Source organism: Coffea arabica, chromosome 4e (assembly GCF_036785885.1).
Source record: "Coffea arabica cultivar ET-39 chromosome 4e, Coffea Arabica ET-39 HiFi, whole genome shotgun sequence".
In the NCBI taxonomy this organism is placed as follows: Eukaryota; Viridiplantae; Streptophyta; class Magnoliopsida; order Gentianales; family Rubiaceae; genus Coffea; species Coffea arabica.
This window is the reverse complement of record NC_092317.1, coordinates 12283470-12309663: the sequence shown is the minus strand read 5'-3', so window position 1 is coordinate 12309663 and position 26194 is coordinate 12283470. Positions and strand designations below refer to the sequence as shown.

At 34.1% G+C, this 26194-nt stretch overlaps 1 non-coding gene across 1 annotated transcript; it reads right to left on the bottom strand.

Annotated features, from left to right (window-relative positions):
• Nucleotides 1–7022: 7022 nt before the first annotated feature.
• LOC113743101 (small nucleolar RNA R71) lies at nt 7023–7129 on the bottom strand. The gene has a single exon (XR_003460987.1). It is a non-coding gene; the product is annotated as a small nucleolar RNA R71 (small nucleolar RNA).
• Between the last annotated feature and the right edge of the window lie 19065 nt (nt 7130–26194).

Genomic DNA, 26194 nt, shown 5'->3' with positions numbered 1-26194 from the left:
AATGGCTCTTGACTTTTCAAGTTTTTGCATATGATATACTCAAAGCATCATTCACTGAGTGGTCTCGATCGGGCCAATTCAGCTCAATCTGACCTAAACCATTTATTTTATATTTTCAATCTAGTCCATGACTGCCTTCTGCAGTTGCATCTGGAACTATAGAGACCCGAGACTCCACAGAATGGGTTATAGGAGATACCCAATGGAATATCATGTAAAAAACTTTCTCAATGTGGCAACTCATCGTTAGTAGCTCGATTCTTGTATATTGGCCATTTCAAAATTTGAGGATTTTGTAACTCACCCCTCCTGTTTTACTCATTTATACCCTTTCCTTTCTATTGTTTTCATTTGTCAAATAACCGAAAAATGTCAACGAACTTCTCACTTAAGATTGGATTGTTAATGAATCCTTAGTTTCTAACTTGATGATTTTGATTAATTCTTAGTGGCTAATGATATTCACATAACCCTTTCCAGTTCTCATATAAGGATGTTAAACATTTCGAAAGAGGCAAAGAGACTACTCTTACTTGTTTATTAACGATAATATTGTCTTTTCATTTTCTACTCTTTTCCACAGAAGTATTTCGTAAAGCTATTACAATAATAATTAGTGAAGTAGGATTGCCACAAGGCACCACCATAGAAGTAATTAAAATTAAAAAGTTGTACAGTTGAATTAGACCAGGCTGCTTTTGAAGCCCATCTTCTGATCAGGCGATGAAGTAGCGGGCGAAAGACGAAAGGCGTAATTGAAAAGGCCTGCTCTCTTGTTCTTCATGACGATCTAGATTAATACTGAGATGATGGGGTCTTTGATAACTCCATTAATTGTCGAAATTCATTTAGTATTTGCTTTCTAAAGTCGTACGTGTTTGGTAATAAAAATATTTTATCAATATGTACATTAAGCATCACTTAAATTGTCTATAGAAATTAGAAGTGAAATTTATTTACTTGATTTACTAATTTTCAGCAAGCTTTTGACAAGCTAAGATAAATTGGAAGTATACAAAATATTAATCCTTATGCAATTTCGCATTATGTTTCTTTATTGCTGTTGTTCATAAATAGACAACTTTAACAGCACACACTCCTTTTATAGATTTATGACTAGATTTTACTATGTACCAAATTTTAATAAAACCTAAATACCCCTTTTTTATAAGTATACAGATCATTTATCGAGTATAGGGATATCAGGTGTCGATCTTACATGGAAGATTATCAATTACCGATCGAACTTCTTTATTATTTAGATTATCACAAACGCTACAAACACGAAATAAAAGTAACAAAAATAACAATATAAAATTCCTAGAATTATGGAATTTCTTACTACCCTTACAAGTGAAATTATCGATTAATTGAATGTTGTTATCTTGGTTAGTTATGGCGTAATTTCCTAATGTATATAAAACCTACTCTTGTAGTGAATTAATTATACATGTACTTAAGCTATATCTACTCTTGTGGTTATGAAATTAATTACAAACTCATTTCTTCTATAAAATTATATGGAACAAGCCACTAAAATCATAAAGGTGCATCTCTACTCTTATGAGTATATTCTTAGGTTTAGCACTTTTTTGAATTAGTGTCAAATACCAATTTTCATTGCAAACTTAACACCTTAAGATTATCAAAATTAATGGCCACTTAATCATGATTAGAAAGAAAAAAGTGATAAATAACTTGTTCAAAATAATATTATCAAATAACTAATTAAATATCACTAATAAGATATAGAAAGTTCATCTATAACTCTAGACATAAACCTTAGCGACACATGAAAAAATCCAAACTTATACTATAACTAAACATGAAATCAAATGCAAAAGAAAAAGTGATAGAAGAGAGGTCATCCTTGTCACATGAACTCCAATTCTCCATCTTTGCTCCACAATTCTTCATCCATATCTACAAGTAGAAGATGAATAAATACACTTACTATACTATACTATACTAATGAACTAAGAAAAACTAGTGAAAACTATATTTTTGATAGTGTTTCTAGCCTTCCAAAGTTATGAAAATTGTTCTCCAAGACCTCTATTTATAGAGAATTCAAGCTCCAAATGAGTTGCTAAAATTAATGTAAGATGTTTTTTGAGATTCGCAAAATATTCTTTTACAAGTCTCCATACTCTTCTTTATAGCTGCAGCCGAAATTTTTGTTGGAATTAAACTGTAAATAGTTGTAAAAAATTAGAGCAAGTGGTTGTACAAGTTACACAACTTCCTTAAGAGTACGCAGGTGTAAGGTTGCGTATTGCACCTGCGTATTGCCTCTCCTGCAGGTTTGCACTTTTTTTTATCAATCTTCAATTTTACTCTATTTTTGCACCAAATTCAACTGATATTTTTTAGATAATGGAGGCTGAACTAGTTCTTTTACAAAACATGAAAGTTACATATTTTTGAGTTAGTTTTTCAATGCATCAAGAATCATCAAATTTAGAGTTCTGTAGACTGTGAAATGGCCAAACTAGCTTTCACTGGTCAATCCCCTATTTCAACTTTTGACAAAAAAAAATGGCCAACAGTATTTCGACTTTTTGACTAAGAAAACTCATGAACTAAATTTTTATGTCTCATAATAAATGTAGAAATATGTCTTAGTTTCAAAATAGGTCAGAAATCAGGTCAATCTAATATTTTTAACTCAAAATATAGTCGAAATATCAAAAGGGGTCAAAGCTGTCAAACATTTGTTCTTTTATACTTGTTTACATTTCATCTTTTGAACATTTTGTACCTCATATTCTCTTTAAATCATCAACAATCATCCAAATATCTTCTCAATTCACTTCATTTGATGATTGAATTATTAAACCCTAGAAAAACATGAAGTTTCCACCATTTGAATACATAGAAATACAATTTTTCTTACTTAAACCACAAAATGCGCCCTTCACTAGAAATTTAGTTAATTAGCTATAAAAATGACTAAAATATACCAAAATGAAATAATAAAATACGCTTAAAATACATAAAATACGCACTTATCAGTGCACATACAATAATGTTTCCTTTTCTCCCGTAGTCACACATACTTGCACACACTATTCTCTTAGCCCATACACATTCAAAGGAACACACATATATAGCCTTTGGTCTCTCCCTCTCATGCACAAAAACCATCCCCCGTACACAAACTTACTCTGCTTCCCCTTTGTCCAACACATACTTGATACAATATACATATCTTTGACTCTCTCTCTCTCTCTCTCTCAGACAAGCTTGTGTACTCTTTTTCTCTGGTCTTGCACACAGTTGGACATACTATATTGTCTAATTTAAATTATGGTATAAATGAGAAATACAATTGTGATTCAGTGCTCAAACTAGTTGATTATCCATTTTTGTGGAAAATTTGGATAAGGTAATCCTACGGATCAAAATTTGTAGTGTAACATTTCATTAATTGCTAAAAAGGAATAATATACCTCTCATGCAATTTTTTTTTAAAAAAAGCATAATGATTAAGTCAATTACCTAGCTTACAGCTTGCTAGTGGGACTCGTTTGTACTACATAAAATGGACCCTACTAACACATGGCACATTGTTGCAGAGGGAGTGGCACCCTACTAACCAGATAGTTTTTTTTTTTTTTGAAGTATGACAGTCAGTTCTCTTTGGATCAATGTCATTTCATTAGCTTTTTGGATGAAAGCATCATCTCTAGTGGTTAATTGGTATTTTTGTAGGAGCCAAAATGCATATATCTAAAGTTGAGAGGGGTAACATGTTATTGAGATACTCCAAATCTTTGGGAAAAAAAGTGATTAAGAAAAGCTATTTCCTATTGTAACTATCTAATCACATGGTGTTAGCATAACCACCAAAAACACAATAAATAACCAAATATCTGCAAAATTGCAACTACTACTGCTTTATTTTTTAAAATTTTACATAAAATTAAGGCTTAATGGCAATTTATCCTCTAAAGATATACCTTGATTCTCACTTTACCCCCTAATCTTTATTCTATATCACTTAGACCTAAAAAAATATAGAGACAAAAGTACCCCTCTATTGTGTAAGTTTTTTTCCTTTTTTCTTTCTTCTTTTTTATTCCAAATTAGTTTTCTTTTATCAAATTTTTATTTATAACAAAATAATAAATTTCTATAATAAAAACTTTAGGATGCTCATTCTCTAATTTACAAAATTAAAAACTATTTTTTTTTTACAAATCAATTTAATCTATTTTCCACTTTAAGAAATTAAGTAAATAATTTTATTCTATTTCCTTATAATTACACTATTCAAGGTCAATTACCCATATTTACAATTACACATTCATATGTCAACACTCAAATTTTTCTTTGTTTTTTCTATAATGATTTTTGTTTATTAGGATTTTTTTGCCATTTTTAAAAAAATAATTAGTTGTTAGTGTATTCCCTAATATATGTACTCATCTCATGAGAAAGTTTACCACTATCAATTAGAGTGGTCAAAATCAAATTCCAAGTTAAAGTTCAAAGATTAAAACATAATAGAGGGACATTTTGCCTCTTAAAGGTTAGGGGTAGAGTGAGAATCCAAGGTTTGCCTTAAGGGTCTGTTTGGTTCGCGGGATTATACAAGATTGGATTAATTATCCTATATCATCCCATATTTGATTGCATGCTATATATAGAATGACACATCCTATCTGATAAGAGAATATTTAACATACATTTTGTACAAGTTTGGCATGAACTTTTGGTATGTTTTGAGAAGATTAAAACCATATTTGAACTCTTTTGGTAATAATTGATTAAATATTGTTTAAGTGTTCAAAACTTGATAAATTAGTGAATAATGCGTTAATTTTGTGAAATTGTGAAGGATATTGATGTAAGAAATTCATGCACGAGATGAAGGAAATGTAAGGATCATCCAGAGGATAAAGTACATAAGAAATTAGGAGCAAAAGTGAAGAAAAAGGAAAAGAAGTAAAAAACTGAAAAAAGGACCAGCACGGATCCGAGCTCGGATTCATGTGAATCAAGGGTGATCCGAGCCCTCGTCTGTACTTCTGGAGCAATGCATCCGAGGTCAGATGATCCGAGCTCGGATCATTAGTGAAAGGCCTCGAATCAGCCTCGATCCGAGCTCAGATCGTTGTGCACCCCTCGGATCCGTGGCTCGGATCTACTCCTCTCTTCTGCAAGTGGCACAGCCCTTTTTTCTCACTTTTCACACAACTTTTCAGCTATTTGGAGTGAGTGAATTCAATGGCACATGCTTCTGCAACAAAAGGGAAGACAAATGAGTTATTGACAAGTCAAAACAACAAATCTTTTGATTTCCTTTACAAAATCTAAGTGGTTGAAATCATGAAGGAGAAAAAAATGCCTTTCTACCACTTTTTATGCAGAGACACAAGGGAGGAGCTGGAGAATACCATACGTAGCTAGTTTTCCTTCTTGTAACTAGTTTTTCTCTAGTTAGGAGTTCTTTGAGAAGCATTTGGAGTTTTAACTTGTAATCATCTTGTACAAGAACATAGCAGAAATTGGAGGGCTTCACCATCAATTAGCTAAGCTTTCTTTTATCTTTATTGTACTTGTAATTTATGATGTTTTGCATTAATAAACTTGTGAGTTTGATTGTTAAATCATTCATGAGTAGCTAATTTTCTTTATCTAGGGAGTAGATGAAACTTATGGCTAAATGATATGAATTGAATGTGATTTACACTTGTTATATCTTGTATTAACTTGTCTATTTGTGCATGTAGTAATTACTTGTTATTGCTTGATCACCAATAGCAAATTTATAGTTGTTATTGTTCAATGAGAATTGGTAGTAACAATGGAAACACATGAGTAGAGCTTAAGTTGTATGTTCATGAAAATAGAGATACACTTAAGTGGATTACTTAACATTTCATGAAAGAAAACAGAGTAGTAGTAGTATTTCACCATGAAAATAGGGAAAACTATTTTGTTTTAGGCCATTTCATCATGAGAATGAGATTTGATAATATTGGAAATGAATCTCTGGTTAAACAAGAATAATAACAAGAGGTAAATCCATTTATTTGTGTTGTTTAAGCCATAAGTGGAATCTACATCCCTAGATTCAATCTTTAGTGAAATTTCTCCATTTGCATTTAATATTGATTAAACCAGATTTGTATACAATAGCATTATTATTTTCTTACTCAGATTTATTGTAAGTCTAAATAATAGAGAGAAATAAGGGTCTAGTACTTGTTTAATTTGCTCCTCGTGGGATCCACCCGATATGTACCCTATATTATGATTTTGACCTGTATACTTGCAGTCAACGGGTATAAAATTGGATTTAAATTTGCATTGATAAAAAATTCCATCAAGTTTTTGGCGCTGTTGCCGGGGAGCGGCAATATTAGGGCCTAATCATCTCTATTAATTTAGATATTTTCAATATTTTTATTCAAGTTGTTTATAGTTGATTTTAACAATTAAAACTACAAAATTTCTCTTGTTTTTATTTGTAGTGTATGCACCGATCAAATCGAGAAGTTGCACTTTTCGATCCTGAAATTGAGAGGACACTACAGAGACAAAGGAGGAATACACCGCATCAAGAGGAACAAGAAGTTTGGCAGCCGATAGAGGAAATCTTAATAGAGTTACCATTTGAGGAAGAAATGGCGGAAAATGAACCCAATAGGCGAATTCTACGAGATTTTGCTTTACCGAGAACACACGATTCTCAAACTAGCATTGCAAGGCCAACGGTAAATGCTAATAATTTTGAAATTAAATCATCACTGATTCAAATGGTACAACAATCTCAATATGGAGGTAATGCTACCGAAGATCCAAATTCTCACTTGTCAACATTTCTTGAAATCTGTGATACAATTAAATTTAATGGTGTTAGTGAGGATGCAATTAAACTTCGATTGTTTCCATTTTCACTAAGGGACAAGGTCAATGTTTGGTTACAATCTCATCATCCAAACACTTTCACTACTTGGGCTGAATTAGCTAAAGCTTTTCTAAATAAATTTTTTCCACCTGAAAAAACTGCTAAACTTAGAATGGATATAACTAGTTTCTCTCAACAGGAAGGAGAGACATTGTATGAAACTTGGGAGCGCTATCGGGAATTGCAACGAAAATGTCCTCATCATGGGTTACCAGATTGGCTAGTAGTCCAAACATTTTACAATGGTCTCACCTATCCAACAACGACGCATGTAGATGCGGCAGCGGGAGAAGCATTGGTGGGAAAGACAGCTGAGGAAGCTCAACAACTGATTGAAGAAATGGCTGCTAACAATGACCAATGGGCAAACGAACGACGTAATACAAGAAGAACCGCAGGTATGCTCGAAATAGATATCTTGAATATGTTAAGTACAAAAATGGATAATGTAGTTAAGATGCTTAATAGGCACGTTGGTTCTAACTCTAATCAAGGAGTAGTTGTTGCATGTTGTACTACTTGCGGCGGAGATCATGATGATTCTATGTGTTCTAACAACGAACAGGTTCAATATCTCAATAATTACAACCGTCCACCCCAAAACAATCCATACTCCAATACCTATAATTCAGGATGGCCCAATCACTCGAATTTAGGAAGGAATGATCAAGGGAACCAACAAAGACCAGTTAATCCACCGAATTTTCAACCAAAGCAACCACTTCTGGAGTCCAAACCAGCTTGGGAATTGGCAATTGAAAAGCTGGCAAATGTATCAAATGATAAAATTGAAAAGTTAGGCAATGTCATTACTCAACTGTTTGAAAGAATTGAAGGAAAGATAAACCAACTCACCAATATGTACAGGAATGTTGAGGTCCATTAGAGCAAATAGCAAATGCGGTTAACAATCGCAACCAAGGGGATTTACCTAGCAAGACTGAGGTAAATTCAAGGGAGCATGTCAAGGTTATAACCCTCCATAGTAGTAAGGAAGTAGGTGAGCCACCAGTAGTTGAAAATGAGAGAGAATGTGAAAGAAGAGAGAACAAGCAGTTGAGTGAGTTAGGAGAGAATGGCAAGAAAATTAAAGGGAAAGAAAATGTGGAAAAAAATGAGCCACAAATGGAAGATACAACACCAATTCCTCCACCGGTGCCATTCCCTCAAAGATTGAAGCCTTCAAGAAATGACAAAGAATTTGAAAAGTTTGTTAATATTTTCAAACAATTACATATTAATATACCTTTTGTTGATGCCATTTTGCAGATTCCTTCATACGCAAAATTTCTCAAGGAGATAATGACTAGGAAAAGGAAGTTAGTAGATAAAGAGACAATTGCATTAACGGAAGAATGTAGTGCCATCATACAAAATAAATTGCCACCAAAATTGAAAGATCCAAGGAGTTTCACAGTTCCTTGCACTATTGGTAATGTAAAATTCTCTAAAGCACTTTGTGACCTTGATGCAAGTGTTTCATTGATCCCTTTAACTGTGACTAGGCAATTGGGGTTGAAAGAGTTAAAACGTACTAACATTTCCTTGCAATTAGCTGACAGGTCTATTAGACATCCAATAGGCATATTGGAGAATGTGCTCATTAAAGTGCAAAATTTCATTATTTCTGTAGATTTTGTTGTTTTAGACATGGAGGAAGATGTAAATGTACCAATTATATTTGGTAGACCATTTCTAACGACTGCAGGTATAATAATAGATGTCAAACGAGGTAAGTTCAAGTTTCAAATCGGTGAAGAGGAAGTGAAATTTGATTTGAGTAAAGTGGAGAAATATCCCTCTTTTACTGACCATATTTATTCTGTTGACATATGTGATGAATTGGCATTGGAGATGAGTCAAGTTAATCTTGATGATAATTCTCTTGAATTTTGTCTTAATGGTATAGGTTTACAAGAGGAACAAGTTGAAAAAATGACTGATTTTTTGCAGGCATAGGTTCCTTACAAAAGGAGAAATGCATATGAGGAGTTAGGACTGAGCAAAGGGCTACCTCCACCATCATGTGAGCAAGCACCACAGTTTGAGCTTAAGCCACTACCTAAACACCTCAAATATGCATTTCTTGGAGAAAAAGAGATATTGCCGGTGATTGTAAATTCTGCACTAGATGAGGAACAACTAGGCAAACTCTTACGTGTTTTGAGAAAGCATTTAAAAGCTATAGGATGGACAATTTCTGATATCAAAGGAATTAGTTCAACTATTTGTATGCACAGGATTTTGTTGGAAGAAAACTCTAAACCGGTGATTGAGACTCAAAGAAGGTTAAATCCAAATATGAAAGAAGTGGTAAGAGTATAAATCCTTAAATGGCTGGATGCAGGTATAATTTTTTCAATTTCTGATAGTGTTTGAATTTCTCCTATTCATGTAGTGCCAATGAAAGGGGGAATAACCATAGTACAAGATAAAAATGATGAAATGATTCCCTCTAGAGTTGTGGTTGGGTGGCGAGTTTGTATTGATTATAAAAAACTGAATGTAGCTACTAGAAAGGATTAATTCCCTCTACATTTTCTTGATCAAATGGTAGAAAGATTGGCCGGATATGAATTTAATTATTTTTTGGATGGTTTTTCAGGATACAATCAAATAGTAATTGCACCGGAAGATCAAGAGAAAATCACATTCACTTGTCCTTACGGCACTTTTGCATTTCGAATGATGCCTTTTGGACTGTGCATGCACCGGCCACTTTCCAACGATGCATGATGGCAATTTCTCTGATTTTAATGAGAAAATTATGAAAATCTTCATGGATGATTTTTCTGTATTTGGATCTATTTATGATGATTATTTTAACAATTTAGATATAATTTTGCAGAGATGTGAAGAAACAAACCTTGTATTCAATTGGAAAAAATGTCACTTCATGGTTTGTGAGGGTATTGTGCTAGGTCACAAAATTTCTTCAGAAGGTATTGAGCTAGATCAAACCAAGATAGAGGATATTGAGAGAATGCCTCCACCAATCAGTGTGAAAGGCATTCGCAGCTTTCTTGGACACGTGAAATTTTATCGGCGGTTTATTAAGAATTTTTTCAAAATTGCTAAACCTTTATGTGAATTACTTACAAAAGATGTTCCTTTTTCACTTCAATGATGAGTGTTTACTTGCTTTTAATAGGTTGAAAAAGGAACTTGTCTCCGCACGTATAATAGCATCATCGGATTAGAGCTTGCCATTCGAATTAATGTGTCATGCAAGTGATTTTATAGTTGGGGCTGTTCTTGGGCAAAAACATGATAAGCAATTTCATGTCATTTATTATGCAAGTAAAATGTTGAATCAAATCCAAGTTAACTATGCAATAACAGTGAAAGAGTTGCTAGCAGTGATTTTTGCACTGGATAAGTTTAGATCGTATTTAGTTATACCGACCATGCAGCACTCAAATATTTGTTAAATAAGAAAGATGCAAAATCTTGACTAATTCGATGGATTTTATTATTGCAGGAATTTGATTTGGAGATCAAAAATAAAAAAGGATCCGAGAATTTAGTCGTTGATCATCTTTTTAGACTGGAAAACATACCTCAAGAAGACCATTCATCCATTAAAGAAGAATTTCCAGATGAGTTTTTAATGGCAATTTATAAGTCACCATATTATGTTGATCTAGTTAACTTTGTAGTTAGTAGAGTGATACCAAGTGATTTGAATTCTCATCAAAGGAAAAAATTCTTAAATAATGCTAAACATTATTTTTTAAAAGAACCGTTCTTTTACAAACACTGTGCAGATGAAATAATTAAAAAATGTGTTCCGGAAGAAGAGGTACATAGTATTCTAATGCATTGTCATACTCTTGAAACGGGAGGTCATTTTAGTACAACTAAAACCGTAGTAAAGATATGGCAATACGAATTTTATTGGCCTACTATGTATCGAGACATTAGAAATTGGGTTAAAAGTTGTGATCAATACCAAAGAACTAGTAATATCTCAAGAAAGAATGAAATACTTTTGACTACATATTTGAAAGTTGAGTTATTTGACGTTTGGGACATTGATTTTATGGGACTATTTCCTAACTTATATAATAATAAGTACATCCTATTAGCAGTTGATTATGTCTCTAAATGGGCGGAGGCCATTTCTTCACAAACTAATGACGCTAAAGTTGTATTTAAGTTCCTTAAACGGAACATATTTTGTAGGTTTGGAGTCCCAAAGGTAATAATAAGCGATGAAGGTAAACATTTTTGTAATAAAATTATTGACAATTTATTGCTTAAATATGGTTGTGGGTAGGCCTGCTGACGACTCGAGCTGCTCGCAAGCAGCTCGAGTCAAAGCTCGGCTCGAGCTCGGTCAACACGAGCTCGAGCCGAGCTCGAGCCGTTTGTTAATACAAACGAGGCGAGCTCGAGCCTTCGTTTCTTAGGCTCGATAGCTCGACGAGCTGCTCGTTAGGCTCGAGTAAATGTGAAATTATAAAAATACCCCTGAATCAATTAAAATTTACAACTTATTCTGTTTCTCACTTCTTCTATTAGGTTACATAATTTTCCTTCCTCACTTCCTCCAATTGAACTTCCTCCTCCGCCGCCGTGTCTCATCAAATCTTCCATTTCCTCCAACTATGACAACAAGACCTTAAATGCTAGTGGCGGTGGCCTTAGATGGTCCTACGACGAACACGCCATAGCCGTGCGGCTGCCACCGCCGCCGTCGTCGAGGCTGCTCTTGCTGCCGCTCAGGCAGCTGCAGAGGTCATCAGGCTGGAACTGTTTCCTTTACTCCTCCGGGCAGCAGTGGCAGAGACTGGCGGCAAGAAGTGGCGGCTATTAGGATTCAGTCGGCTTTCAGAGCTTACCTGGTTAGTGTTTTTTTCCAGCAAAGTTTGAGCTTTATTCGGCCCTTTTACAGAGACTTTCTTTCTCAAGCTAATAAGCTGAAATGCACTTCAAACTCTGAACCAACTTTGGATCATCAAAATCAGCATTTTTCCGATATGGATTTTCTCTTCTATCTCCTATTCTTTCAGGGATTCTGTTAAAGTCTTCATCTTTCAGCACAATCAGTGCTAGATCTGCCACAAAGAACAGCATTAATGATATCACAGTGACGGTAAAGTGTGAATTCCTTGTTAGCGCAAATTCTGCTTTCTTTTCGTGGATTTTGTACTAAAATTTGTGTGTTATTTGCAGTAGTGTAATGTTAATAAAGGACTTTGGATTATATTTCTAATCATGATTTAACTGAAAGAGAGAGCCGTTCTTGATTGGAATGTGCTTAATTTGGGGGTTCTAGTGAGAACGGAGTATGTAAGTTTTATTTATTTATTTTTTAAATCCAGAAACAAACATTAGACTTGAGCTTTTTAAACTATGGTGCAAAGGTGAAATGGCCGAAAATTGTGATCATTTGTGTCAAATCAAGACGAGTCTCTCTTCCACCTTGGTTGGTTGCATTCCATTTCTGATAAATTGATTTATATGGATATAGATAAACAACTCAAATCTATAAATATAATTTATTTAAATGGTCATCCATATCTATTTAAACTTGTTTATTAGGATGGATAAGTGGATATGGATTCAAATTGCCATTTCTAATTGTTGATGACTAAATTCCATAAAAAAAAATCGGAAAAAAATCCTTCAATTATCCTAAATTGTTTCAAATTGGATATTTGGGGATTAGAATTGCGTTTGTTGATATTTTAAGGACTAAAACTCCACACGGATAAAAATGCTATTTTCTTGCCTAAATTTCCAAAAACTCGAGCTAATTTCGAGCTCGAGTTCGAACTAGAAATCGAGCTAAATTCGAGCGAAATGCGAGCCAGAAAATCGAGCTGCTCGCGAGCCATAATTCGAGCTAAGCTCGCGAGTCATAAGCGAGTCGATCTCGAACTTGCCTTTTCTTAAATCGAGCCGAGCTCGAGCTTCATTTTACGAGCTCGACGAGCTCGAGCTCGAACTCGAGCTTGCATATAAATTAGTCTAACTCGACTCGATAATTTTAAAACTCGACTCGGCTCGGCTCGTTTGCACCCCTAGTTGTGGGCATAAAAAGCCACTCCCCTATCATCCTCAACCCAATGGTTAAGCCGAGTTGGCTAACCGAGAAATTAAAATCATTTTGAAGAAAACGGTCAACCCATCAAGAAAGGATTGAACAAACAAACTTGTAGATGCTTTGTGGGCGTATACAACGGCATTTAAAACACTGTTGGGAATGTCTCCATAAAAGCCTATTTATGGGAAAGCGTGTCATTTACCTGTAGAAATAGAACATAAAACTTATTGGGCCATTAAGACTATTAATTTTGATTTTAAATCTGCAGGTGAAAAGAGAATGCTCGATTTGAGTGAATTGGAAGAATTGCGATTGATTTCGTATGAGAATGCCAAGATTTACAAAGAAAAAGTGAAATTTTGGCATGACAAACATATTCTTTCTAAGCATTTTGAAGAAGGGCAAAAGGTGTTATTATTTAACTCAAGACTTAAATTATTCCTTGGAAAGCTCAAGTCTCGATGGTCCGTGCCATTTGAAGTGGTTCGTATGTTTCCTTATGAAGCTGTGGAAATAAAAGGAGAAAATGGTGCCCCATTCAAAGTAAATGGTCAAAGATTGAAACCCTATTTAGCCGAAGAAAAGGTTCCTAAAGGAATGATTTACTCCTTAGGAAACGCAATGGAGAGTTAAAGAAGCTATAGGAGAGTCGAACTTAACGACTCTAAACAAAACGCTTGTTGGGAGGCAACCAATAATAATATTATAGTTGTGTGTTTTTATATGTTTCTTACATTTTGGTGTGATTTCATTGACTAAATATATATTTCACTTGTTTGTAGGAGGTACCGGAGTTTCATCATCCATCTTGGAAGAACAATTGAAGAACAAGTGTAAAAAGGGAGGTTTTCTTACCAAATTATGCTTTAAGTGTTTAGAATTACCACTCATATATATATTGTGCATTTCAAGTATGTTCAAGTGAGTTTTGGTGATAACATGTTTATAATACTCATGGACTCATTTGATGTGCATTTAATGTCCAAAAGTGCTATTTTGGTGTAAAAGTGTAAAAATGAGTAAAGAACCTCACCCCTCGATTTTCAATGAAGATGTGTTTGATGTGATTTGAGAGATTGGATATTGTATTTTTGGTATATTACATGTGCGTGGGAGGTTGGAATTGATAAAAAGTTTGTCCAAAGCGTAATTTGGAATTAGCTGGAAAAGGGAGAAAAAGTTTGAAAAATTGCAGTATCTACAATTAGTGCAGAGAAATACAGATCCGAGCTCGGATCCTAAGTGCTCAGACGGATCCGACCACGGATCCTTTTATCCGAGCTCGGATCCAACAAAATCCAATTGGATCCGAGGGAACGGCTGAACTTCTGGAGTGAAGGATCCGAACTCTATCTGATCCGAGGGCTTTCAGAACCGATCCGACCTCGGATCGATTCGCGATAAGAAAACAACCGAGGCCTCGGTTCCTCATTTTTCCAGTTCTTTCTTTCCTATTCATCGCAAACCCTAACCCTTTTTCTCAAATCTCCTATTTCATCCATCAATCATCCAAATTTTCACCATAGAAACCTCCCCAAATGTCTTCTGATCATTAACCACAACTTGTTTCGCATCAAAGCAACATCAAAGAAGGATTTTAATCCTCTTACATAACATTTGGCCGAATGGAAATTCTTCAATTTGGGGGCTATTTTGGGTTGTTGCTGTGTCAAATTTTGCATCATTATCATCCTCCATCATCAATCTACACATTTGAGGTAAAAATTTGCAATTCTCTTTGAGATTTCATAATTTTCAATTTTACATTTTTCTAATTTTTTGGCAAATTTTGGTAATTGTTTATATGTTGAAATTTCTTGATATAATTGTGCTACATTGCGCTTAAATAGAGTGTTACAACTATTTTTATGCTTAGTTTTGAGAGAATTGTAGATTTGGTATTATTTTGTAGAATTTTCTTCTAAAATTTTAGGTTAATGCACATGTTAAAACTTTTGCTTGAGCATTCCTTGTTTTTGGAGATAATTGGCACTCATAAAGAAAAGTTGCAGCTCATTAGCTGGTACTTTGGTGATAATGTGTATAGCACTTTCAATCTTCAAAATCTTATTGGTGTTATTCCTCTGTTTGAACTTTTTGAAGAATAATCCAGTAGTTTGATCCCCAAAATTCAACCATTGCACTCTTGTTTTGTTTTTAAAAGCTCTCCTGTGCTTTGGCCATAATGTATCATTGAAGTCATTCTTGTCAAATTGGTTGGATAAGTTATTGTCCTCTATGTTTTCTCATGATGTTTTTACTTTGAGATTATACTTTATTGTTGAATTATGTATCAATTCTCAAAAGATTGGACTTTTTAATAAAAGTCTAACTGAAATATGATGTTCAATCATTGAAAATGGAATATTCAAGCCATCTGTTCAGAGTATGGATTGAAATTGATATTATACACGTGCATTTGTATTTGAAGTGGTTTAAGTAGGAACTTTGATTGTTTTTGGGTAAATGTTGGCAGGAAGTTTTGCCCTTTTTCAAAGGGAAACTCTGCCGAAATTTTATTAAATTCTTATTTAACATGTGTGAGCAAATCTATACTATTTCTAATGAACGTTCATCTTGTTTTTGTATAGGTACTATTGCTCGCACAAGAAGGTCTCGTGTTCGCACTCCTTGTCCCTCTTCAAGCGAGGAACGCACTCCGTCACCCGAGGAGTCATCAGTGGAGGAATCTCCTTCACCTGAGTCCCCACCTCGTTCTCGCCGGAAGACCGCGTCTACTAGCCCCGAAGAGCCGTTTCCAGACTATGATACCACGCAATTCACCTCACTCGAGAATCAACAGTGGTACGAGGCCGGTTTAGACAAGGAGATCATTATTGAAAAACATTTGGCACCGGAGGTGGATGACCACTATAAGATCTCCACGGCATTCAAGCGACTCGGATGGGAGACTATACTAAATTTGCCGAAACATTACTATCCCAATCTGGACCGGGAGTTCTACGCCAATGTAGAAAACAAACAGAGTCACAGTGGCAACCTCATCGTCTCCTGGGTTCAAGGCAAGAGAGTGGCTCTTAATCGGGATACAGTCGCAAAAATTGCCAAACTCAGAGACGAATGAGTTGATGTTAAATTGACCAAGGACTTCAAGGCACGCGACCCTTGGCAGGTGGGAGAAGCGGTAGCACGCCTAAAGGGTCAATATAGGGAGCGAGAAAGTTCGAAGAAACTCACTGTATATGCTGACTCCTTCGAGCATAGGTACCACTTGATCTTCTATCTCTTCGCCTTCAATGTGGTACCCAAAAGAAGTGGAAAATGGGAGCTCCGCAATAGTAACCTCTACTTCTTGGATAAGATGATGCATGGTGTGGGTGAGCAGTTGACTGGTATTCCTTTGCCCAGCATCATCATCAGTTACATGCGGACCACAGCTCGCATGAGAGCCGGCGAGACTTGGTTTGGGTTCCCTCGACTGCTATCCCTCATTTTTTAAAAGCTCAAGGTTCCTCTTGGAACCAAGTGAGCCATTGTCACTAGGTTCGCGCGAGGTCAGTGTCTCGATACTAAAATCCTTGAGTATCTCTACGGATTTTGGAGCTGCTCTGGTTCGAGACACTGGAGAAGCTTCAACCTCAGCTCAGCCTCCACCTCACACTCAGCAGGAACCAGTAGTTCATGAGATGAAGGCACAGCAGACTCTTTCTTCTCCCGTGCCACGACCACCACCTCTGCCGCGATCCAAGTGGCAAGAGCTCCTCAATGCCATCTGTTGTATGGAGACACGAGTCATCGAGCGCATTGACCGGACCGAGCGGATGATGACAGAGTGACTCGACAGACATGATCGCCGTCTTCGTGCGATCGAGGATCATTTCCATATCCGTCGGTCACCTACTCCGACGCCTCAGCATGAGGAGGGGCATATTGGTACATCACATGGTCCTCATGGAGTTGAGGAGGCAGTAGACCCTCGTTCCGAGCAGCCATGAAGATCTTTAGCTGATTACATCTTTTATTGCTTTATTTTTCTTTTATTGTGTTCGGTTTAAACTTTGTAGTTTTCATAATGGATTATATTGTGCTACTTATGATTTTTCGTACCTTTTTGTTTCATTTTGGACAGAATTTGGATGATCGTGAAGATTAATGGTTTCAAATTGAATCACCACTTATTTTGGGGGAAGTTTCAGTTTCTATTACCTTCCTTACAATGAGGACATTGTTAAATTTAAGTGTGAGGGAGGGATTACTTTATCTTATGGTGGTTGTGTCTTGAAGTGCATGATTTTAGTTGTTTATGGCTTAGAAATGTTGGAATCATATTTAGAAATATTGTTATAAGGATAATTTGATTGAACTTGAGGCTATTGGCAGCGAGTTTTGTTCAATTATATGGGGAAACTCTGTCAAAATTTTTCTAAAATATTTTCCAATAATTCATTGCAATTCTTTCAAATAATGGCCAAAATGTTCAATTTTAGGTGCCTAATTCTTCCATTGGATAAAATGTTATATGTATTTTGAGAAAGTTTAGTCCTTATTTGACGTGGAATTAGTCATTATGTAATTAGAATTTTTATATTTTAGAAAGTATATTTGGTTAAATAAGGAAAATTATGTTTAGAATTTTGCAAGTTTAATAATATTTCTCATTCTTGCTTAATTTTATAAGTAAGTGATTGATATAGTCAAGACAAGACCAGATTCTTCCTTAATTATGCTTAGAGGGAAAAGAAAATTATCTTAAAAAAAATAGATTTTATTCTATTCCAATGATTCACATACTGAGTAACCGGGGGTTGGCATTTACACATGTCGACATTCGCGTAAAAAGGTATTGAAATTAAGAGTATGTTTAGCAATTTGAATAAGTGAAATGTTGAGTAACCGGTAATTTTCACCTAAAAGTGTTGATTTTTGCGTAAAAAGGCATTTTCACTATTTAAGTAAAATGAATGTACAGATAAATCCCTCTCAACTGTTAAATTTTGATGGTCATGGGATGAGAAAGGCTATAGAATTGACTATGTGATTTACTTATTTATGGAATTAAGATAGAATAAGAGATTGAGTTGAATTTGTTAAAATTAAGGCATAATTATTTTTATTTAATTGAATATTATGAGTATTTAATGTAATCTGAGAAATGGCACAATGATTGGTTTCTAGGTTTTGAGAAATTAAATTTGACAAAAGTATATATATTATTTTATCTCTTGTATCATTGTGGTAAGTTATGTGTGAAATTGCTTGAGAACAAGTAATGATTCAAGTGTGGGGGAATTTGATAGGAGAATATTTAACATGCATTTTTGTACAAGTTTGGCATGAACTTTTGGTATGTTTTAAGAAGATTAAAGTCATATTTGAACTCTTTTGGTGATAATTGATTAAATATTGTTTAAGTGTTCAAAACTTGATAAATTAGTGGATTAATGCGTTAATTTTGTGAAATTGTGAAGGATATTGATGTATGAAATTCATGCATGAGATGAAGGAAATATAAGGATCGTCTAGAAGATAAAGTACACAAGAAATTAGGAGCAAAAGTGAAGAAAAATGAAAAAAAATGAAAAATTGAAAAAAAGACCAGCACGGATCCGAGCTCGGATCCGTGTGAATCAAGGGTGATCCGAGCCCTCGTCTGTACTTCTGGAGCAATGCATCCGAGGTCAGATGATCCGAGCTCGGATCATTAGTGAAAGGCCTCGGATCAACCTCGATCCGAGCTCGGATCGTTGTGCACCCCTCGGATCCGAAGCTCGGATCTGCCTCTCTCTTCTGCAAGTGGCACAACCGTTTTTTCTCACTTTTCACACAATTTTTCAGCTATTTGGAGTGAGTGAATTCGGTGGCACATGCTTCTGCAACAAAAGGGAAAACAAATGAGTTATTGACAAGTCAAAACAACAAATATTTTGACTTCCTTTACAAAATCTAAGTGGTTGAAATCATGAAGGAGAAAAAAATGCCTTTATGCCACTTTTTATGCAGAGACACAAGGGAGGAGCTGGAGAATACCATACATAACTAGTTTTCCTTCTTATAACTAGTTTCTCTCTAGTTAGGAGTTCTTTGAGAAGCATTTGGAGTTTTAACTTGTAATCATCTTGTACAAGAACATAGCAGAAATTGGAGGGTTTCACCATCAATTGGCTAAGCTTTCTTTTATCTTTATTGTACTTGTACTTTATGATGTTTTGCATTAATAAACTTGTGAGTTTGATTGTTAAATCATTCATGAGTAGCTAATTTTCTTTATCTAGGGAGTAGATGAAACTTATGGCTAAATGATATGAATTGAATGTGATTTACACTTGTTATATCTTGTATTAACTTGTCTATTTGTGCATGTAGTAATTACTTGTTATTGCTTGATCACCAATAGCAAGTTTATAGTTGTTATTGTTCAATGAGAATTGGTAGTAACAATGGAAACACATGAGTAGAGCTTAAGTTGTATGTTCATGAAAATAGAGATACACTTAAGTGGATTACTTAACATTTCATGAAAGAAAACAGAGTAGTAATAGTATTTCACCATGAAAATAGGGAAAACTATTTTGTTTTAGGCCATTTCATCATGAGAATGAGATTTGATAATATTGGAAATGAATCTCTGGTTAAACAAGAATAATAACAAGAGGTAAATCCATTTATTTGTATCGTTTAAGGCATAAGTGAAATCTACATCCGTAAATTCAATCTTTAGTGAAATTTCTTCATTTGCATTTAATATTGATTAAACCAGATTTGTATACAATAGCATTATTATTTTCTTGCTCAAATTTATTGTAAGTCTAAATAATAGAGAGAAATAAGGGTCTAGTACTTGTTTAATTTGCTGCTCGTGAGATCGACCCGGTACATACCCTACAATATGATTTCGGCCTGTATACTTGCAGTCAATGGGTATAAAATCGGATTTAAACTTGCATTGATAAAAAAATCCCGTCACTATCTAATTGAATTAATCCCCTATTCATGGGATAAAATAATCCCGTGAGAGAAGTGGTATTAGTCATCGCAAGATGCTAACAGATAAGATGATAAAATTTCAAACTAATTTATCCTTAAAAAAATATAAATTTATACTCTTATAATTATATAACCCTACTCACACATGATAATATAATATGAATAGACTAATTTGCCCCTACTAATTAATTTTAAAGTTTTTTGACCAATTTGCCTTTACTACCAACATAACAATATTTGAATTAATTTGCCCTTATGAATGATTCAAATTCATACTGACTATTATATAGCCATACTCAGACATTATAATATAATAATAAATGGACTAATTAACCCCCACTAATTATATTAAAAATTTTGACTAATTTGCCTTTATTCACTATTTTAAAAATTTTGACTTACCTCTATTAATTAATTTAAATTTTTGACTAATTTGCCATACTAACTGGTAAGTGTATATTTTATATATTTTAAGTGTTTTATTAGTTAGTTTTGATGTGTTTTATTTAGTTTTATAACTTATAAACTAAATTTCTAGTGAAAACATACATTTTATGGTTGAAGTGGTAAAAATTGCATTTCTATTGATTTAATGGTGAAAACTTCATTTTTTGGTAGGTTTAATGATTCAATCATCAATTGGAGTGAATTGAGGAGATAATTAGATGATTATTGATGATTTGAAGTGATTTAAAGAAGACATAAAATGCAAAATACTCAAATGATGAAATGCAAGTTTTCCAGCTTTGACACTTTGTGGTGTTTCAGTTATATCTTGAGTTATAAGCATTGTATTGAGGTGATTCTTGAATTATTTTGAAACTAAGAGATAGATCTATATTTGGTATGAGACATCAAAATCCAGTTTAGTTGTTTTCCTAGTCAAAAAGTTGAAATATAGAAATGCATTTTCATTGTTGAAAGCTGAAACAGGGGATTGACCAGTTGAGGGTATTTTGGTCATTTATAGGTCCACAGAGCTCCAAATTGGATGATTTTTAAGACATTGGAAAGCGAACTCAAAGGGTTACAACTTTCATGTTTTGTACAAGAGTTAGTTCTGATGAGCATGAGGTATATATAGAACAATTAACTCATCTACAATCAAATTTTACATTCATAAATTCCTAAATACCGCACAGGCAATTTTCGCAAGTATACGAGTCGTTTATTGAGTATAGGGGTATTAGGTGTCAATCTCACAGGAAAGATTGTCAATTATCGGTGATTTTTAAATTTCTTTATTATTTAGGCCATCACAAATACAAGAATTTAAGTCTACACTACAAACATGAGATAAAAGTAATACAAATAACAATAGAAAGCTTGCAAAGGTATGGAATTCTTTATTACTCTTGCAAATGACATTACCAGTTAATTGAATGTTATTATATTGGTCAATTATGGCATAATTTCCTAATGTATGTAAAGACTATTCTTGTAGTGAATCAACTATACTTGTGATTAAACTATACCTATTCTCGTAATTATGAAATTAACTACAAACTCATTTCTTCCATGAAATTATATGAAACAAGTCACTAAAGCCACAAAGGTGCACCTCTATTCTTGTGAATGTGCTCCTTAGGTATATCACTTCCTTGAACTAGCGTTAAATTTCAATTCTCATTGCAAACTTAACACCTTAAGATTTTTATAATTAATGGCCGGTTAATCATAATTTGAAAAGCAAAAATGATAAATAACTTGCTTAATATAATATCATCAAATAACCAAGTAAACATCACTAATAAAATATAGAAAGTTCATCCATACTCTAGGCATAAACTTTAACTAAACGTGAAGATAAACACCAAACTTGTATCATAGTTAAACAAGAAATCAAATATAAAAGAGAAAGTGATAGGAGAGAAGTCACCCTTGTCACATGAGATCCAACTCTCTATCTTTACTCTTCAAATTTTCATCCAAATCTAACTACAAATATGAAAAATATAGCCTACTCTAACTATACTATACTAATAAACTAAGAAAAACTAGTGAAGTTGCTCCGTTTGGATTAGCTATTTTTGGGGGTGTTTTTGAAAAATTTTACTGTAGCAGAGTTTTTATAGTTTGTTTGGGATATTTTTAGAAAATATTTTGGAATATTTAAGAGTAGAAGAGTTTTTAGAATATATTTTGGGAAATTTTAAGAACATTAAAAAAAATTTTAGACTACGTTTTAGAGTACTTTTAAAAAATTTTAATAGTATTTGAAAAACTAATTTTTGAAAAACTCTTGAATCCAAAGTTAATATATTTTTTTGGAGTTTCTCTAGCCGTCCAAAGTTGTGAAAATGCTCTCCAAAGGCCCTATTTATAGTGTTGACTTTGGTCCCTATCTTTTGATGTTTACAAAACGATGGATAATACTAATATCTTTTCAAGAAATACTTTCAGCTATGAAGCAAATTAGATTCAAAAATTAATCACATTTGAAAGGGGCAAAGTATGCTGAAGCTGTCGGACGCTCAAGAAGTCAGGATCGGATGTCCGACAATCATTGCGCAACTTCGGACGCAGAAAATCAGCCTACTGGACGTCCGAAAGAATTGAAGAAAAATTTCCAATTTTACATCATACATTCGGACGCAGAAAACCAGCCTACCGGACATCCGAAAGAATTGAAGAAAATCTCTTAAACTCACTGCCTGCTGTCGGACGCAAAAAACAAGACTATCGGACATCCGACACTCCAACGGCTAGTTGACTCTTCAGTTACTTTCTATCCGTTGAAAGCATTATTGTGGCAATTTCTTGGTCATATATATATAGTGGTTGGTCAGATACATCAATTAATTTTTGCACACTGAAGATACAAAAGATCTAGAGTGATTTTAGTGAGAAAATACTCTTCAAAGAAGATTTGTAGTCTTAGTGGTGTGAGGTTCATTATAAACTTTTCATTTGTGAGTGAATACTTCATGAGTGTAGCTCTGTGAGGGTTGTCCTGAGGGATAGTAAAACGTCCTGACTTGATCGAGTGGAGTTCGGAGCAAAGAGGAGGTGAACCTTCCTTTGTATACAAGAGTGATTGTAATTCATCAACTTGAAATAGCTTGTTTCAATTAATCTACATGCTCAAGAGGAGTTGGGTAGTTAATTGGTTTGCAATCTTTTCCTTTTTATTTACTTACTGTTACATTTGTGATCTTTACATTGTTTATCTCTTCCACTTGGTTGTCTTCGATCCTAACAATTGGTATCAGAGTTTGGTCTCTTAGAGATTAAGTTCAATCGATTTTGGAGTAAAAATGACAACCAATAATGCCATATTTTTTGAAGGACATTCTGCGATTAGACCACCTATGTTTAATGGGTCAAATTATTTGAGTTGGAAAGAAAGAATGATTATCTTTTTGCAATCTATTGATATTGAATTATGGTTTATTATTAGTGAATGTTCATATGATGCCTCTCTTATAGATGAAAATACTCGTACGTCTAGACCAAAAATAAGAAGTGAACTGACTGCTGCAGATAGAATTCATCTCACCTTAAATGCAAAGGCCATGAATGTATTATTTTGTGCTTTAGACTCAAATGAATCTATTAGAGTCAAGGGTTGCAAGTCAGCTAAAGAAATTTGGGACAAACTAAAAGATATTCATGAAGGTAGTGAGAATGTTAGAGAAAAGAGAAAATCTATCTTGATTACTAAATATGAGTCGTTTAAAATGGAATCTCATGAAAATATTGATCAAATGTATTGTAAATTCAATGATCTTATTAAAGATTTAGATGTTCTGAAAAAAGGATATACCTTAGGAGAGAAAAACAGAAAAATCTTGAATGCTCTGTCTAAAGATTGGGAAAGTAAAGTTACTGCCATTGAAGAAACTAAAGATCTAAATTCCTTACCTATTGAATCTCTTATTAATTCTCTAATCTCTTATGAGTTGAAACTTAAGTCCAAAATGCAAGAGGAAGAGGATGCAAAAGTAAGAAGAAACATTGCTCTAAAGACATCTCATGATGAAGATGATTCAGCCTCCTTAGATAAAGATGACATGGAAGGTGATGACAATGATATTGCACTCATCACGAAAAGTTTCAAGAGAATTCTCAACAAGAGGAGATTCAGAAAAGGAGGACCTAGCAATTCATTCCCAAATTAGTTCAACAACTCAAGAAACAAAGGGAAGCTAGAGTTCAACAAAAAGTAAACTGATAAGTGCTTTGAATGCAGCCAACCTGGACACAATGCAAGTGAGTGTCCAATGAAGAAGAGAAAAGGTGAAAGAAAATCCAGATTCAATAACTTCCAGTTCACATGGAATGAATGCAACTCCGATGGTGAAATTGAAGAGGAAGAAGAATCTGCTCAATTGGCTTTCATGGCTATTGGAGATGATGAGGTAACATCTTCTAGTTCTCAATTTGAAAGTGATGATGAAACTGATAATGATCTTGAATCTTTCATTATTAAATTGCATGATAGTTTGAAAGAATCTTATGCTAGAAACAAGGAGTTAAAACAGAAAATTAGTTTTTTGCTTCGAGATAATACAAATTTTTTTCAACAAAATAAAAAGTTGAAAGCTGAAAATGATTATTTCAAAAAGAGTGAGACTGCTTTACACTTTGAGCTTGATAGAAAAACAAAGTTTTGTGAATTGTTCAAAAAGGAACAAGGTGATTTGAAAAGAAGAATGGATGGTCTAAATGAGTTGCTTAAACACAAAAAACAAGTCTGTTTTCAAAAGAATAGGTTGAATTCTAATTCCAACGAATTTGCTATTTATAAGAGAAGACAAGTAACATTTATTAAACCTGTTCATATAAATAACTCCCTGATTATGTGTAATTTCTGTTATAAAAAAGGTAACATGAAAAGTGATTGCTATATGAGAAAGAATATAAAAAAAGACATGAAATGCATGTGGATAGTTAGACATGATGCTAACTCTAACAAGTAGGAGATATTGGTAAAATTGATGAGATTCTTGTTCATAATATTTTTTTGTAATTCTCTTTTGATGTTTCTAATGTTTTGAATTGAGTTTTTATTGATTTTTTACTGAATTTGTATGATGTCAAAAAGAGAGAAAAAAGAATAATGCTGATCTCATGATGATTTGCTGTGATTGCTGTCATTTCTCTGTTTTTATTTGAATTATTGGATTCTCTGTTATTGTTGCTGATTTTTGGTAACTGATTTTTACTCTCATCTTATGATGACAAAAAAGGGGGAGAAATGGATGTTGTGTGTAAGGGGGAGTTATTCTGAAATTATAAGTTTAGATGCATTGTGTGAGGGGGAGCTTATGCTTATATGGGAGCTTATGCTCATATACTCAATCTTTTTCCTTCTTCCATCCATTGTTTTGTCATCATCAAAAAGGGGGAGAATGTTGACCTTGATCCCTATCTTTTGATATTTACAAAACGATGGATAATACTAATATCTTTTAAAGAAATACTTTCAACTATGAAGCAAATCAGATTCAAAGATTAATCACATTTGAAAGGGACAAAATATGCTGAAGCTGTCGGACGCTCAAGAAGTCAGGATCGGACGTCCGACAATCATTGCGCAATTTCGGACGCAGAAAATCAGCCTACCGGACGTCCGAAAGAATTGAAAAAAAAATTTCAGTTTTACATCATACCTTCGGACGCAGAAAACCAGCCTATCGGACGTCCGAAAGAATTGAAGAAAATCTCTTAAACTCACTGCTTGCTGTCGGACGTAAAAAACAGGACTATCGGACGTCCGACACTCCAACGGCTAGTTGACTCTTCAGTTACTTTCTATCCGTTGGAAGCATTATTGTGACAATTTCTTGGTCCTATATATATAGTAGTTGGTCAGATACATCAATTAATTTTTGCACACTGAAGATACAAAAGATCTAGAGTGATTTTAGTGAGAAAATACTCTTCAAAAAAGATTTGTAGTCTTAGTGGTGTGAGGTTCATTATAAACTTTTCATTTGTGAGTGAATACTTCATGAGTGTAGCTCTGTGAGGGTTGTCCTGAGGGATAGTAAAACGTCCTGACTTGATCGAGTGGAGTTCGGGGCAAGGAGGAGGTGAACCTTCATTTGTACACAAGAGTGATTGTAATTCATCAACTTGAAGTAGCTTGTTTCAATTAATCTACAAGTTCAAGAGGAGTTGGGTAATTAATTGGTTTACAATCCTTTCCTTTTTATTTACTTACTATTACATTTGTGATCTTTACATTGTTTATCTCTTCCACTTGGTTGTCTTCGATCCTAACATATAGAGCAATTAAAGCTCTAGATAAGTTGTTTCTAGTTGGCAAAGTT